At 41.8% G+C, this 16,437-nt stretch overlaps 1 long non-coding RNA gene across 4 annotated transcripts in view; it reads right to left on the reverse strand.

Annotated features, from left to right (window-relative positions):
- LOC111821680 (uncharacterized) overlaps positions 1-15,044 on the reverse strand; it is an 81,355-nt gene extending 66,311 nt beyond the window's left edge. For all 4 annotated transcript variants that reach the window (XR_002825021.1, XR_002825022.1, XR_002825020.1 and 1 more), the window contains exon 1: positions 11,676-15,044. This is a non-coding gene — a long non-coding RNA (uncharacterized LOC111821680). The remainder of the gene's footprint in view (positions 1-11,675) is intronic.
- Positions 15,045-16,437: the final 1,393 nt, after the last annotated feature.

A 16,437-nucleotide genomic window follows, 5' to 3' on the forward strand; every position in this document is an offset into this window, starting at 1 on the left:
AGAGAGGATGGTGAGACTTCATCTCACATACTTTGGACGTGTTATCAGGAGGGACTAGACCCTGGAGGAGAACATTATGCCTGGTAAAGTAGAGGGTCAGTGAAAAAGAGGAAGGCCTTCAATGAAATGGATTGACACAGTAGCTTCAACAACTGGCTCAAATATAGCAACGACTGTAAGGATGGCGTAGGACTGGGCAGTGTTTTGTTCTGTTGTACACAGAATCACTATGAATTCGAACCGACTCGATGGCACGTAACAACAATAACAACACGTGCCAGGTGGTAGGTCAGTGGTACAATTCTCACCTTCCATGTGGGGGACCTGGGATTGATTCCCAGCCAATGTACCTCATGTGCAGCCACCAACCATGTGTCAGTGGAGGCTTGTGTGTTGCTATGATGTTGAACAGGTTTCAGTGGAGCTTCCAGACTAAGATGAACTAGGAAGAAAGGCCTGGCAATCTATTTCTGAAAAACCAGCCAATGAAAACCCAATGGACCACAACAGTGGATCCATAACTGATTATGGGGATGGTGTAGGACCGGGCAGTGTTTCCTTCTGTTGTGCATGAGTTCGCCACGATTCAGGGGCTAATAACAACAACATGTGCCAGGTACTGCATATGGTAGATGCTGGGGTACAGTGGGGAACCCAAAAGAAGAAAGTGTTTGTCCTCATGGAGCTTATAGTGTACCAGGGGAAGAATGGTGGGTACCAGAGACAGTTTCAGTATAGGTACAGCAGAGTGACCAAGAGTACTGGTTTGGAGTCATTCAGGTGAGATTTAAATCTCTGCTCTGCTACTTACTTTGGAAAAGTTACTTAAGTCCCTAATCACTGCTTTCCTCATATGAAAAAAATGGGTTGATAACGCCTGCCTCCTTGGGCTGTTGAGAAAACTCCATGAGATAATATTTGTAAAGCACTTAAAACAGTACCTGGCACACGAAAGTCCCAATAAATGGCAGTTATGATGGGTAATCCCCAGAGAGCCAAGGGATATATACAGAGAAGTTGGCTATCTTCTTCCCCAGAACACACCCCCATCTGTTGGACAAGGAGCTAACCCACATCACCACTTCACCACATTATTCCATGACCCTGGGCAAACCAGAGGGCCACCAGGGTCACTAGTCTTTAAAGGAAAGTCCAATCACTAAAAATAGACCCCAACAGGAGGCCACAGCAGTATTGCTGTCATGGGAACGTTTTCTGTTTTTCAAGGAGGTAACAAGCAAGTACTATTAGGCGGCATCTTGAAAAACAACTTCTAAGCATTTCCTCTTTTAAAAAAAGCCCTGCCAAAAGCACCACCACCATTACGAATGTTCTGGATGACAGCTCCAAGGGAGAGATGAAGGCTGTGTTCAGGACACAGTAAACTGAGAAGTGGCTGAGTGGAGCAGTGAGCAGCACAACCTCTGGGGCCAGGCTGCCGGGGTCCCAAGCGCGGTTCTATCACTCACTAGCTGTGCAGCAATGGCCACACTGCTCGCTGAGACTCAGTGTTTAAAATCTGCAAAACGGAGATAATACTAGTTCTACCTCATTTAGTTGCTGTATGGATTGAAATCACTAACACGAGTAAAGCACTTAGAACAGTACCTGACACACAGAAAATACTCCATAAAGTTAGCAATAATTCTGCACGGCAAACCTAGTGTAACAGTCAATACCATGTGTCAACTTTGCCAGGCTATGGTGCCCAGCTGTTCAGTCAAACACTAGTCTAGACATTGCTGTGAAGGTATTTTCTAGATATGCTTATTAACATTTACAATCAGCTGACTCTAAGTAAAGGAGATTACCCTTGATAATGTGGATGGGTCTCATCTAACTAACTTGTTGAAGGCCTTAAGAGCAAAAACTGAGGTTTCCCAGAGAAGAAGAAATTCTGCTTTAAGGATGTAACACAGAAATCCTGTCTGTTTCCAGCCTGCTGCCTGACCTATGGATTTCAGACTTGCCAGCACCTACAACTGTGTGAGGCAATTCCTTAAAATCAGTCAATATCACACACACACACACACACACCCCACCCCCCTGTACTGGTTCCAGTTCTGTTTCTCTGGAGAACCCTGACTAATAAGCCCAGTAACTTAATTATCCTGCTAATAAAAGCTTTAAGGAGCCCTGGTGGTGCAATGGTTAAGTGCTCAGCTGCTAACTGAAGGGTCAGTGGTTCGAACCCACCCACGGCTCCGTGGGAGAAAAACCTGGAGATATGCTCCTGTAGAGATTACAGTCTAGGAAACCCTATGGAGCACTTCTACTCTGTCCTACAGGGTCACTATGGGTTGGAATCAACTCAACGTCACACAACAACAATAAAAGCTTTAAAGCCAAATAGCAAGTAAGCAACTGAACTACACCAGAGGATACCCAAGTTCTCCCCTTGGTACTCATCAACTTTCTGCATGACTGTGGGTATAATTCATTTGCCTTGTCTGTTCAGCGAGTGATATTCAATATACACCAAGAATGCCCAGAAAGGCCTAATACAGCTTTTATTTTTTCTTTTTCTTTTTCTGGCTAATATCAACAAGAGCTGAACCATTTAAATTTCTGTATCTTCCTATCCTTTCAAAAGAGGTGGTGCTTAGCTGGTTCTTCACAGGTGAATTCTAAGTCTGCAGAAAACCTTTAAGGCAGATACAGAAGGTGGCATCTGGACAGTGGGACGGGCCAGAAGAATGTATTCCAATCCACAGAAAGATAAACTTTTAGAACGAGGGTCTCAAACTCAGTGCCTCTAAGGGCCAGGCAGATACCATAAATGAGTGACACAAACAGGATGAGGTTATATAAAGTGGAGACTGTGTGCCCCATCTAGAAGAACTGCTCCCAGATTTGTGTGCAAGGCTCCAAGCCCAGTGGTTTTTCTGCCCATAGGATGCAGTATAGCTCCGTGGAAGGAGCATCAGCTGCAAGCCAGGCCCAAGGGGCTCTGCCTCCCAACTCTACCAGTCGTTAGCAGTGTGACCTGCAATAAGTTACTCACACTCTCCAGGCCTCTGTTTTGTTTGAAAAATTAGGTGCTACTACTTACACTGCGGAGTTATTGTGGGTACTAAGGGAAAAGTGCCTGAAAGGTGAGAGTTGTTAAATATTTATTAGTTTCCTTCTTTGTTTTTATTAACACTTACCTATACAGGAATTACTATGTGCCAGGCACTGTTCTAAGAGCTTTATAGCTCATTTATTCATCGCAACAACCTATGATGTAGGTACTCATTTTACAGATGAGGAAACTGAAGCTGAAGCATAGAATGGGCAAGTAATTTGTTCAAGGACACACAACAGAGAATACTAAAGATTGCCAAAGAAATATAAAACATCAAGACTCATTATTAGAAGCTACAATAGGTTCACATTCCTGAAGCTACCATAAACCTCTTTTTTCATTCTTTCAAACTAAAACTTCTTACAAGTGTATGTTATGCTTGCTGCCTATACTTACTGACCATCCATCATTCCTCAACTGCTTGCAAGCCCCTCTCTACCTCTATCACCCCGAGGAACTGCTCTCTTAGAGGCAATAAGCAGTTTGGGCTCCTGAAACCTAAGGCGCTCTCAGCAGTTCTTAACCTTCCTTCTTCCGCAATGACCTCCAATGACCTTCCAGGACTCTGAACTTTCCTGTTCTTTTCTCGTTTTCCTCTTTGAAAACTCCTCCCTGGTCTCCTCCCACCTTGGTCTTCTCAAAGTTTCAGTCCTAGGTGCCATTCATTCTTTTCCTTGCTTCTCTTGCTTCTCCTATTCCCTCTCTCCTTTGTCCTCTCTCTAATACAATGCACAGTCTTAGACATCACACATCTTCAAAGCATACCGCAGCACCCACCCTCCATATCTCCTCATCAATTGGTGGCCAACCCCTACACTGTCTCTCCCTGTGCCAAGTCCTGCCAATAACCTTGGTCACTTCAACCTCCATACAGAAAATCCATCCAACACCCAGTCTCTTGGTTCCTTAACCTCCTCACCCACAATAACGTGCTTCTCCCTTCTACTTTCCTCACACACTGTGGTGACCCTGTTTTTTTAATTGTCACTTGAACTGCTTCACTTCTGAAATAATAAATTATGATGGCCCTCTCTTTGACCACAACCTCCAATCCTTCAGCTCCCTTAACCGAACTTAGGATACCCATTCTTTTACCCCAACATAACCAAACCTAATAATCCTAAACCCCAAATCTGATTCTCCTACTACATACCCTAGTTAAGTACCAACAACAATCCAGTTGTCCCAATCAGAAACCTGCATGTTAACTTTTATTCTTCCCTCCCCCTCATTTTCCATAGCCAACATATCACCAAATTCTAACATGTTGACCATTCTTAAATATCAACCACGGTTACGCTCTTCTCTATCCAAATCACCATCACCTCTCACCCAGACTTTCCAACGGTCTCCTAGCCACTTTTCTTGTTTCCCTAAAATCTGTTCTCCAACAGGTAGAATGATCTTTTGATACATAAGCCTGATCATGTCATGCCACTGCTTAAAGTTCACTACTACTTTCCTATGTTGTTGCTGGGTGCCATCGAGTTGATTTTGATTCAGCGACCCCATGTAACAGAGTACAACTGCCCACAGGGTTTTATTGGCTGTAATCTTTATGGAAACAGATTGCCAGGTCTTTCTCCTGCAGAGCAGCTGGGTAGGTTCGAACCGTCAACCTTTGGGTTAGCAACCGAGTGTGTAACTGTTGCACCACCTACTTCCCTATAACCTTAAGATAATGACCAAATTTTCTAACATAGCTTCTGAAGCACTCTTTGATCTAGGTCCTGCCTACTGCCCTAGATCTCATCTGCCAGGACCGGATTACCCAATAAGCAAGGTATGAACGGGTCCAACTGTGCCTTCCCACCAATCTGCAGTAAACAATTTCACCTGTCCCCCACTGCGTCAAAGGTGTGGTGAAACCCACATGACATTACTCACCACAGATCAGCAAGTAAACACAATTAAGCCCATGGGTACCTTGCTGAATGCAAACCGGTGCATACCTTGCTTACTGGTTAATCTGCCCCTGAGTCACCTGTCCAGCCACATGGAATCTTCAGTTCTTTAGATGTACTGTGCTTCTCTCTTACCTCTGGGCCTTGGTACATTCTATTTTCCCTGCCCTGACCACACCTTGTCTCATTTTTTACCTTGACACTCATCGTTGGGGGCCTCATGTTAAGGACTACTACTCTCTCCAGGGGCCTTCCCTGACCCCAGACGGGGTAGGGCGCCCTGGTGAGTGTTCCTTTAGCAAATCTGCACTTCCCCCATCACTACACTCAATCTTGAGTATCAAGTCTCCTTCACTAGCTTGTAAGCTCTGTGAAGCAAGACCATGCCTCTCTCATCCACTGCTGCATTCCCACCACCTAGCACAGTGCTGGTCCATGAGGCCTCTCTACAAACATCTGCCAAATAACGAACACGTAGATGATTCTTAAACCCCTATCTCTGATCCTCCTAACCTTGTCCTCGAGATTCAGTTCCATGTCTCCAGACATCTGACTGACACCTGTATGTGGGAATCTTACCAATACCTCAACTCCCATTTCCATTGCTGCTGAGTAGATTCCGGCTCATAACGACCCTATGTGTATTGCTAGAAGTATTTTGAGATGTATAAAAATGGTGTCACTTTTTGCAGCTTGTATTTTCCTCCATGTTATACTTCTAAAATTCATCTATGTTGTCGCGTACAGGCTGCAATATCTATGGGAACAGATCTCCAGGTCTTTCTCTTATGGAGCAGCTGGTGGATCTGAACTGCCGGCCATTCGGTTAGCAGCCGAGGGCTTAACCACTGAGTACAAAACAGGGATCATCTTCTCTCTTGTATATGCTATTCTGCAAATTTAGCACAGTGGAAAGAACATAGGCTTTGTAGTCAGAGATGCTTGCACTGAAATCCCTGTTCTATCTCCTACTAGCTGTGAAACTTTAGACAAATTACTTACCTTCTCTGAGCCTTAGTTTTCTCACCTTTGAAATAAGGACAAAGGTAAAATGAGATAATGTACATGAAATGTCCGGTATACTGCATATAAGTAATAAATGGCATCTGAGTTCAAAAATTTGGAGTCATTTTTGCTGCCACCTTCCTTCCCACCAGCCAATCCTATTATCCAGCCAGTTCTTACATCCCATCGAATCCACATCTCTTTAATCTGCTTAGTTCTCTCCCTTCCAATCATCTCCCTTTGTTTAAGCCCTCTCCACTGCCTTCCTGGACTATCACAACAGCTCCAGTGGGCTTGCCAGGCTCTGGGTTTTTCACCGCCCGCTCCACCCTACACACTGAAACCAGACTCGCCTTCTTATAGGAGAGATCCTACTGTCACTCTCCCAACAAAAATTCTTCAATTGTTCCCCGATGACTTAGTATTACTGTATTTTTTGCAAATAACACACCCACGTAAATAACACACCCACACACATAACACATGGCACAGCATGTTTACGAAAACAGTGCAGGGGTGTATGCATGGTTGGCAAAAAAGGTATAATGCATGTTATGTTTGTAAAAATACGGTAAGTGTAAACAGTCACGTGACATTCCAGGCCCTGTGGGATCTGCTCTCAACCCTCCTTTGCTCCCTAATCGTCTCATTAGTCACTTTTACACACACTGCTGCCCAGTTACTGCCCACATGGTACACCACACTGCCTACCCCTATCTAGGCCTTGTTCCTGTTTCCAGGGATGGATTACCCAATAAGCAAGGTACACACGGGCTTACTTGTGTTTTCTTACTAATCTGTAATGCACAATTTCACTATCTGTTTGATGTGGTGAAACCCATGTGAAATTGTGCACTACTACAGATTAGTAAGTAAGCCGATGCATACCTTGCTTACTGTAAGCCTGTGTCTACTTTGCTTACTGGTTAATATGTCCCTGCAGGTTTCCTTGGCCTAGGACACTCTCCCTCTAAGTTCTCAAGTCCTTTCTTCCAGTGACCACTCCAAGCAATACTTAATCCATGAAGTATTTCTTGATCACCTCAGCCACATACGATCTTTATTTTCTACAAACTTGTGGTGTGTTTAATTTATCTATCTCTCTACTATTTATACATTTTTCTCTGCATTTGTGCACTGTCCCTTAGCATCAGACCCTCCAAGGGGAGCACTATGTCCCAGCCACACAGTCATGCTCAGGAAAAACACCAGCCAGTGCCTACTGAATCATGAAGAGTCCTACTGAGGGCAACTAGCACCCGGTGCCTGCAGCCCACCAGCAAAGACCTCTGGTCAGCTTCTAGAACACTGTCCAGAGTACAGCGACATTCGACATGTGATTGTTAAATGAAATTACGCACAAGCCCACTGACTATTGGCTGGAGGACAGAAAGTCTATGCTGGTGGAATGCAGCCTGTAAGGTGGTATGATGAAGCCTTCTGTATTCTCTGTAGTTAATGATGCATGAAAGCTTCAAGTTCATCTTTTCCTACAAGGTATACAGCTATTTTTAGCAATAAATACAAAATGGAATACTTTGGTGTATTTCCTATGTCAAAATTACTGCATTTTAACATGTAAATAACAGCTTCAAAACAGTCTCCTTTGGAGGATACAGAATTATTCTAACAACGCCCAAAACCTTTTTTGGACTTCATCTTTTTGTATAGTTACAACTTCTTTTGGTTAGCAACCAAAAAAAGAAAGTCTATGACAGAATCAGACTATTTTTCTCCTAAGCCTTTCAAAGTGGCTGAGAATTAAAGAATTTCAGCAATATAACCCAGTCTAGTCTCCTCATCCTTAAAATGAGAAGAGATTTTTTCAGGGCTTTCATTTCCAAAATCCTATCGTGTCAGCCACTTGTAAATCACATACACAAAAATTCTCATTTTTCTATCAAATTTCTATTTTAAAAATTTACTTTAGCCCCCGTGGGCTCTAGCAAAGGAAGCCTGATGGAACAGTGGTTAAATGCTCGGCTGCTAACCGAAAGGTCGGCACGTTGAAGCCACCAGCGACTCTATGGGAGAAAGACCTGGAGATCTGCTCCTGTAGAGATTACAGCCTATGGAGCACTTCTACTCTGTTCTATAGGGTTGCTATGAGTCGGAATCGACTTGAGGGCAATGGGTTTGTTTCGTCTTTTTTTTGTTTTGGTTTGCTTGGGCTCTAGCAACACCACATGCGCCTCTGTCACACTGCTTGTCAGTCTGTAGTTACTTCTTTGCACATCACTGATCCCACTAACGTGTGTCTTCCTGGAGGGCCAGGGCCCTGACTCACTGGCTTCTGAACCTGCAGTACTTGCTACTGGAATGTAGACGGGGCTTGGTAAGTGTTCATGACATGAATCAATGACAGATCAGTGGTCTGATCATCCACTTTATTCATCAGACCTGACTGCTGGCTCCCTCCTACCCTCAAAGGACAGAGATTTCCCACCATTGTGGATATTTTGTGAAAGGAAGACAGGAGGCTCTTGAAACAATGGTAAACAAAATGTTCTAAATGTATGGTTGCACCACTTGAATGTAATTAATGTCGTGAACTGTACATGCAAAAACTGTTGAAGTGGTGTATGTTCTGCTGTCTCTATTCTCAACAACAATAAAAAAATAAAATATAAAATTTTAAAAAGTTCTACACGTGTCCTCGTCAAAGGTGGCATCATCTTTGTAAAAGATGTAAAAGTAAAAGCTCAAATTCTTCCCAGAAAACAGAGTACTTTCACGAGACAATCCGCATCTGTGCCTATGTCTTATGCTATGTGAGTTAAAACACTGACCACACTTCTTCCAGTCATGCTTCATAGGTATGCTCCATTTAATTAATTTTTTTAGTCCCCATGAGATACATGAGTAGAGAAGACTGAATTAATTTAAGTCATACTTTAGAAAGGATAGTCAGCCAAACAGCTAGTTGAGTATCTGAAGTTATTACGTGCAGAAAAGTAGAAAAGCCTTGAAGAGCCACCTGGCCAGCACAGTGTGGCCTGCAGTGGCCATAAAGTGACCCACCTTTCAGGTACCATCCAATCATGCAAACCAGACACCAGTCTCTTCAGAAACTACACACCTCGTATCCCAGGGTCACAACACAAGCACACCTATGTTTCTAAGAAAGTGCTTTACAATGGATGACACATTTGAAACAAAGCTCCAAACAAAATTACATACATGACTCTCACATTTGGGCTTTCTAGATATATATTTGTTATGGAAACGTCACAATTCCAAGTCACAAAGAGAGTTCTGAAAACCAGCATGTTCCAGGAAGTCCATGTTTACTGTCTGGGGGCTAAATGCAATGTGTAAGGACCAAGCCTTTTTACTTTTTAGTTGACTGTTAAGACTTTGCTTAAGTATGCAAGAATGAAAATAAAAAAAAAAAGATTTTAGAACTTATCAGTTATAATAGTTTTTTACCTAAGACTGAAAATGTCAATTATTTCGTATTCTCTTAAATACTTCTAAAAAGCAGCACATATTACTTGCACTTAAAGAGGTGGAAACTGAGTCAAGAGAGCTCAGTTAGTTTGCTAGAATACTCTGTATTTCAAAAGCAATTAAGCCATAACTCCAAACTAACTGATTTCCCCTATAACCTGTTCTTGTGAGGAAGGGGCCAAGGGGCTACTGCTTAACCGAAGGATAAACAACGTGAGCGACTCCAACGATTGATTCAAGAAGCTGCAGCAGACCGCTGGGTAACTCAGGTACCTGCTGACATCCTGTTTACGTTTCCCTTGAGATCACTTCGGTACCATAATGAACAGGTGCCCCTGATTTTGAGAAGCATAATATTCCTGAACATCCCCCTGGGTGGCCACATAACCATTATCTTCTGATTATGCCCCAGTGGGGTGTGCAATTTTGTTCATGAAAAAGCAAAACCAATAAAAGTAACGCCCCTCCCCATCTTCCCTGCCAATGGTGCCCTCGGTGACAAAGGAGCAGAAACGCCAACACAAGATCACAATACCCTCAGACATAATTCAAGCAGAATACCAAATGGGTCAATGTGTATTATTAACTTTTTTGCAAGTGCCATGCATGCTTACGTTACTATTCATTCTGAGATAGACAGATCATCAATGACTTTCTGGGTCACTGACTAGAGAGAAAGCTGACTATAAAAAAGAGTAGGAGAAAAATAAGGGGGGGGTCTGCTTCCTTCCACCCCAGACCCCCCACTGCCTTGAATGAAAGAAGACAGACGTCCGCCACCTTCCCCTTTAATTAGGAGGGGCAACTCAGAAGGGAACAGCCCTGCTCTCTTGGCGCCATCTTTATCAAGATTGTTTCTGCAATAATGCTCTGCTCATTTACCCTTGCTTCATCTTTCATTTACAAACGAATCTCTATAAAGTTAATTGACAAGTTACAGCTCCACGCACAATGCTATACATAACGTAGGTTCTCAAATGTGTTCGCAGAATTAATAATTCACAGACCACTCATGTGAGGAGACCGGCGTGTTCCAAATATGATACGGCCACCCCAAATTCTATCAGCACCACTTTGAGATAAGATGTGAATTCCCACAGCACAGAGCTCTAACGTAAATTCACACAGCACTCCATATTAGACTTAGAAGTAAGACCCCAGAGTTCTGCTTTCCACCAGTCACGCGGCCTCCTTCTACCTTCCAAGTGTTATTGTTCAAGTTGAAAAAAAGTCAAGAAAATTCTGTGGTAAGTCCAGCTTATTTTATAAGCAAGAATAATTTAATGACAAATCACAAACCACTGTGCATTTCTATTTGTTTTACATTTCCAAAACCATACAACTTTGTATTAAAAATTAATCAAGTCACAACAACATCTCCGGAGACAAGACCAACATAAAAAATTAACAAACAGAAAACGGCATTTCAAATACATAAGAAGACAGGGTCCAAGTGTCAGAACTAGCTGGTTCTGTGCAGGTGACAAAGCCTCTTAATTGTTTTCTAAAGGCTAATGAACACGATTTCTATAAATGTACAAGGCACAAAAATTCCCATTACCAAGGAAAAGTTCAGTTTCTGCTGACAAGGTCTTTATACATTTTATCTCATTTTTATTTGTAATTTGTATTCCCTCGGCTCCTTCTCATTTCCTGACAGGTTTTTATATTGCGGCTTCTTGTCGATGACCCATTCCTGGCTTGTTTCTGGACAATTCCCACATAGGACACTCTGACTTCATACCTGCCTTCTGTAGGCACACCCTTCCTGCTGCCAAATAGAACCAAGGGACGTGAACTTGGACTGCTTAGCTAGATGTACTCCTCGCTACACAATCTAAAAAGCCTTGTCTCTGTCATTACCCAATGGCAAAGTCCTTGGACATTTTTTTAAAAAGAACTTTTTTTTCCACTGATAATAAATTTCAATCTCTTAAACTATCTCTAACAAGCAAGCCAGCAGGCTAGGTTTAGGGAGGGAGATAGGAAAGATAAAAGAAGCAATTAGCCATTTAACAAACTCCATATCCTACTTCCCAACTAAGGGGAAAAAGCTTGGCATCTGCCAGATGTTGTTGTTGTTAGGTGCTGTCGAGTCGGTTCCGACTCACAGCGACCCCATGAACAACAGAACGAAACACTGCCCAGTCCTGCGCCATCCTCATCTGCCACATAGGGAGCGTCAGATAATGTTAGCATGAAAAAACATGTAGGAGAGACTGATTAACAAAGGCAAAAACAAAACTTACTTTGTCTTCTAGTCCAGTAAGCAGGTCGGGAAGGAGATGATGGTGATTCCCTCTTGCAGGCCCTTGCTTTCACTTTACAAGCTGTGTTTACGCTTCCATCCACGTTTGCTGAGGACTCCAAAATGCCTGCACGTCTAAAGATGCCCAAATTCACAGGCCATTTCAGAAACCCGACCAGGACAGGCAGACTTGACCTCCAGGCACTATGTGGCACCACTACTGTTGTGACGAAACACACAGCCAGGACACCCACTTGTTGGCTCCGGAACCAGGCGACCAGCAGACAACTGCTCCGATTAACATCCAGACTTGAGCCTCTGGCACCCTCATGCTCAAGGTTGGAAAACTCATGAAGACAAGAGCCACGCATTCAGCAGTATCCTGAACCATTACCATACTTAATTAAATGCTTGCCTAAATACGAGTCCAAGGTACTAAAATTAGAAGGAATATTTTACCAGTGACTGCGACTGGCATTTGCCGTGTTTTTAAAGGGCTGCCCCTACCTTGGTCTCGACAACTGCATTAAGAATCCTAGATCAGGTTGTAATTTTCACAGAGGAAATGAAATATTTTCATTTCCTCTGTGAAAATTATAGAAAACCAATGAGACAGGGGACGAAAATAATTCTGCTTAAAGCTATAATCCATACTAAATTTCATCTGGCTAATATTTTTTTTAATTAAAAATAAATAAATTGGAAGTTTATTTTGAAAGATTACTTCATCCATGTACTGTGGCGCTCATAAAAACAAGCCTTCCTCCAGCAAAACAGGACACTTTGACCTTGTTTACCGCAGGGTTTTGAAATCGCGGTCTCTTAACTCCTGACATCACTGGCCTGGCGTTCGCACCTCTCGGCCGCTGGCTTGCACACGCTGCAGCCCTGACCGTCTCGAAGGCCCATCGCTGAACAAATAGTCCCCAGAGCAGCAAGGGGACTCACAAGAGTCCTAAACCCACAAAACTCACATGACACCTTTTGTAAGTGTCACATCTCTCTGATCACTTTTACAAGAAAACATAAGCATCATGCATCTGATCTTCTCAAGCCCCAGCCCCCAGACCTAGAGCGGGCCATTCTTTCTTCTAGCTCAAGAGGGGCTTCCTTTCTCACCAACGGCCACATTAGCAAGAATTTCTGCCACAGAGCCTTACCAGTAGATGATCCTGAGCCACCTTCCCCCAGTAAAAAATTCTCATAAACTTTCCTAGAGGATCATTTATTTTAGCATACTTGAGAGTTTCAAAAAGTACTGCATTTTTTATCTTGATAACGTCATATTCATCAATTTTTTAAAATTTACTCAGTGGAGCATATTTTGGTGTCCTGAGTGTTGCATTTTGAAAGAAATCATGTTCCCGTTTAAGTCTGACATGTTCCCACCTGTGTGCCCTGATTCTTGTTCTAAATATAGGAGAATCAAAGCAAAGGGCAGTTGTCACCACTGGAAGTGAGTCACAGTGAAATTTTGGGGAAAGTCTTCCATAACCCATCTTTTAAAGTGAAACTAAATTCTCCTGTTCCTACAATGACAGTGCCATTTTACAGAGCAGTAATGAAATCCCACGTTTCACCTCTCTGAAATCAGTTAGTAACAATCTTGCTCCTTTACTAAAACCACTTATGAAAACCAAGAACTAAAAAACACCAAATACATATCTGAGCAACTCCACCCCTTGTTTGCCAGAGACCAGTGAAGAGAAAAACACCCAGAGTTAATAAAATTAATCAACTCCAGCTAAAGTTACTAAAAAGACCCTCCAAACATCAGTTACTATGACAACTACAAAATAGCTTTGAGAAAATGTGTGGGGTGATTTTAGGATCTGTGGCAAAACAAGTGTCATCTTGCCTGCTAGAAATTACTCTCATATCAGGCAGCGGAAAGGCTACGTGGCCGGCCATTGGCAATCCTGAACCATGAAATCGTTACCTTGTGAGAGACGCTGCACTCTTGGTTCAGATCATGAAAAGCCATAAGCGCATAAATCGCTCTCTCCATCACTGGAACCATTTTGATTTCAGTCCTGCGTCTCTACCACTCCCACGGGTCTAGCTACTCGGTGCCTTATTTTTTATAATGAAAGCAAAGTCTGATTCACTCTGAAAGGGAAGGGACAAAAAACAAAACAAAACACCCCGAACAGACTTTCATTTCCAAACACAAATAGGTCAGCAAACACTCACTCCGGTTTTTAGGGGTCAATAATGAAACAGAAAAGGAAAACAGCATTTTCCCCTTAAAATTCCGGCTCGGAGGTATCAAGACTGATTTACATCTTACGTAATCTTGATGGCTCAATCAGGAAGTGAGAATTTAAAGTGCGTGTGTTCTGGACGGAGGAATCATGTGACCCAGAGCTGAGAAAATGATGCAGCGGGCCAGCACACTAAGTCAAGGAACTTCACAGAAGTTAACACACCGTCTCTGGGATATAAGCCTTGGAAAAAAGCCCCGAGGGCCGTTTTGTAAAATATTAAGAGAGCAAATCAATGCACAGTAAGAAACTAAAGTTCACCAAAGGAACAGTTTCTCTGACCATCACATCCATTCAAGGTTTATTTTAGAGACTATTTTTCAATATTATTCGAAGACCAGGCAATACATAACATAAGCAAACGAAACACCAGCTCTGGCTATGAATAAATTAACAGGTAGTGCTGGGTATTCCTGGAGCACAAAGAGGAAAATTGCTCAAATTCATCAAGACTCCACACAAGTTCTAGAGATGTCAAGTGGTCACTGTATTTTATTACAGCAACTGTATCCTCAGATGAAAAACGGAAATGAAATAGAAATATTCATCTGGGTTATCTCAGCCTGTCCTAGGTCATCATTGAGTAATATCTGAATTCTCCTCGTAGGTTATATAAGTTATGACACAGATATCAGACTATGCTTGCTCTCCTCTAGAAATCAAAAAGTGAGAGATGAATATTAAAACACTTTAATAAAGTACATTGGATTGACAAATAGATGACTTATAATTAAGACAACCTTTGTGCTACTTTCCGAAAACAATTTATACTCATATAAACATCTTTGAAATTCAAAGGTTTGGCTTGTGGCTGTTTTTTTTCCCAATACAATTTGTTATTAATATGTTAAGTAATAATACTAATAATAAGAAATTAACATGTTTGAGGATAGGTAACTGTAACTCATAGCCATGATTTTCATGACACTTTTCGAAGTGTGTTTATTATTTCTATTTCAGTCTTTAAATTTATTTATTTATTTATTTACCATACTCTGGGCAGCCCTGTTGGGGCAGTAGTTAAGAGCTTGGCTGCTAATCAAAAGGTCGGCAGTTCAAATCCACCAGCCGCTCCTTGGAAACCCTATGGGGGCAGTTCTACTCTGGCTTACAGGAGTGCTGAAAGTTGGAATCGACTCAATGTCAACGAGCTTTTTTTTTTTTTTTTTTTTTTTTTAAGTATAACCCTGGGCAAGTGGCAGAGCAAGGTCAGTGACAAGAATGGGTTCTGGGTTATTTCTTGATTACTAGCTTGTCTTTCTTCAATTCTTAAACCCAAGAGGTAGCTGGGGAAAGGAGATTATTAGGAAACAGATTGGAGGAGAATACATTTAAAAAGCTTATGGAGGGGGAGGTAGAGAAGTCAGATTTTGTTGTTTCTTTAGAATCTTGAGAAGTTCACCATTTCAAGATTATAAGAAACATGTTATACATATTATTTTTATAACTGGAAAAATATGATTTAAGCTAATGAACTCCATCATATGTATTTCTTAGTCACATAAAATCATTACAATATTTACAAAGATTTTTTAACAAGGGAATACTTATATTTTATTATTAAGTGCAAAAAGAGGGCACAAAACAATATGATGTTTAATACATAAAAATTTAATGAAAAAGATCAGAAGACGATGCCCTAAAACGTTAACAGCTGCCTCTAGGTAGTGCTATTGTGTGTAATAATTTTCTATAGCTCACAAGTTTTCTAGAACTGTTACATACTGTTTTCATAGTGAGACAAAAATAGCTAACAATATTACAATTACAGGACTGATAAATCCAGAAACAGCTACTATTAACAGTTAATTTCAAAATAAAGAGTGTCAACAGTCACAAATATCTGCCCTATTAATAAGGGATTTCAAATTTTAAGTTTAGGAATCACTGGTATGCTTTCAGGGAACAGGAACTGGTGGGTGTTGGAGGTGGGAGGAGATAGTACGTCTCCGTTGTCATGCTGTTTTTTGCACACAGCAGTTCTGTGAGGGTCCCACTAGGTATAAGGATCTCAACAGTGGGGATACGATTAGGAAAATGACCAAAAAGGTCGATGGAGGAGGGGTGGTAAGTGGCTAAAAAAGAGAGGCAGAGTCCATAAAAACAAGTATCAAGAGAGGAGGATCAAGCAAACATTAATCGGAAATCCTGAAGAAGGCCTTCTGATTTAGCATGAAAGAACGTTTAAAGGATGCTAAGGGTGCCGGCATCAAAACAGACCTTACTTCTGATACTAAATTCTTTAAATATAATTATAGACGTCAGCTCAGAAACATAGAAGATCAAAAGTGAAAATAAGAAGGGACGTTGTGTTTAACTCGAAGAGAACATACCAGATCTCTTTGTGGTTTTTTGAGACCCTCTCATTATAGCTAGCTTGAAAATTCCCCACAACTAGGGAAGAACCTACAAGTCCAAGCAAATGATGGCATTTTCTCATCACCTAACAGAAAAGAACGTAACTATAAGGGAAACCCTGTGTGTCCTAAAACTGTACCC

Source organism: Trichechus manatus, unplaced genomic scaffold (genome assembly GCF_000243295.1).
Source record: "Trichechus manatus latirostris isolate Lorelei unplaced genomic scaffold, TriManLat1.0 scaffold00097, whole genome shotgun sequence".
Classification (NCBI taxonomy): Eukaryota; Metazoa; Chordata; class Mammalia; order Sirenia; family Trichechidae; genus Trichechus; species Trichechus manatus.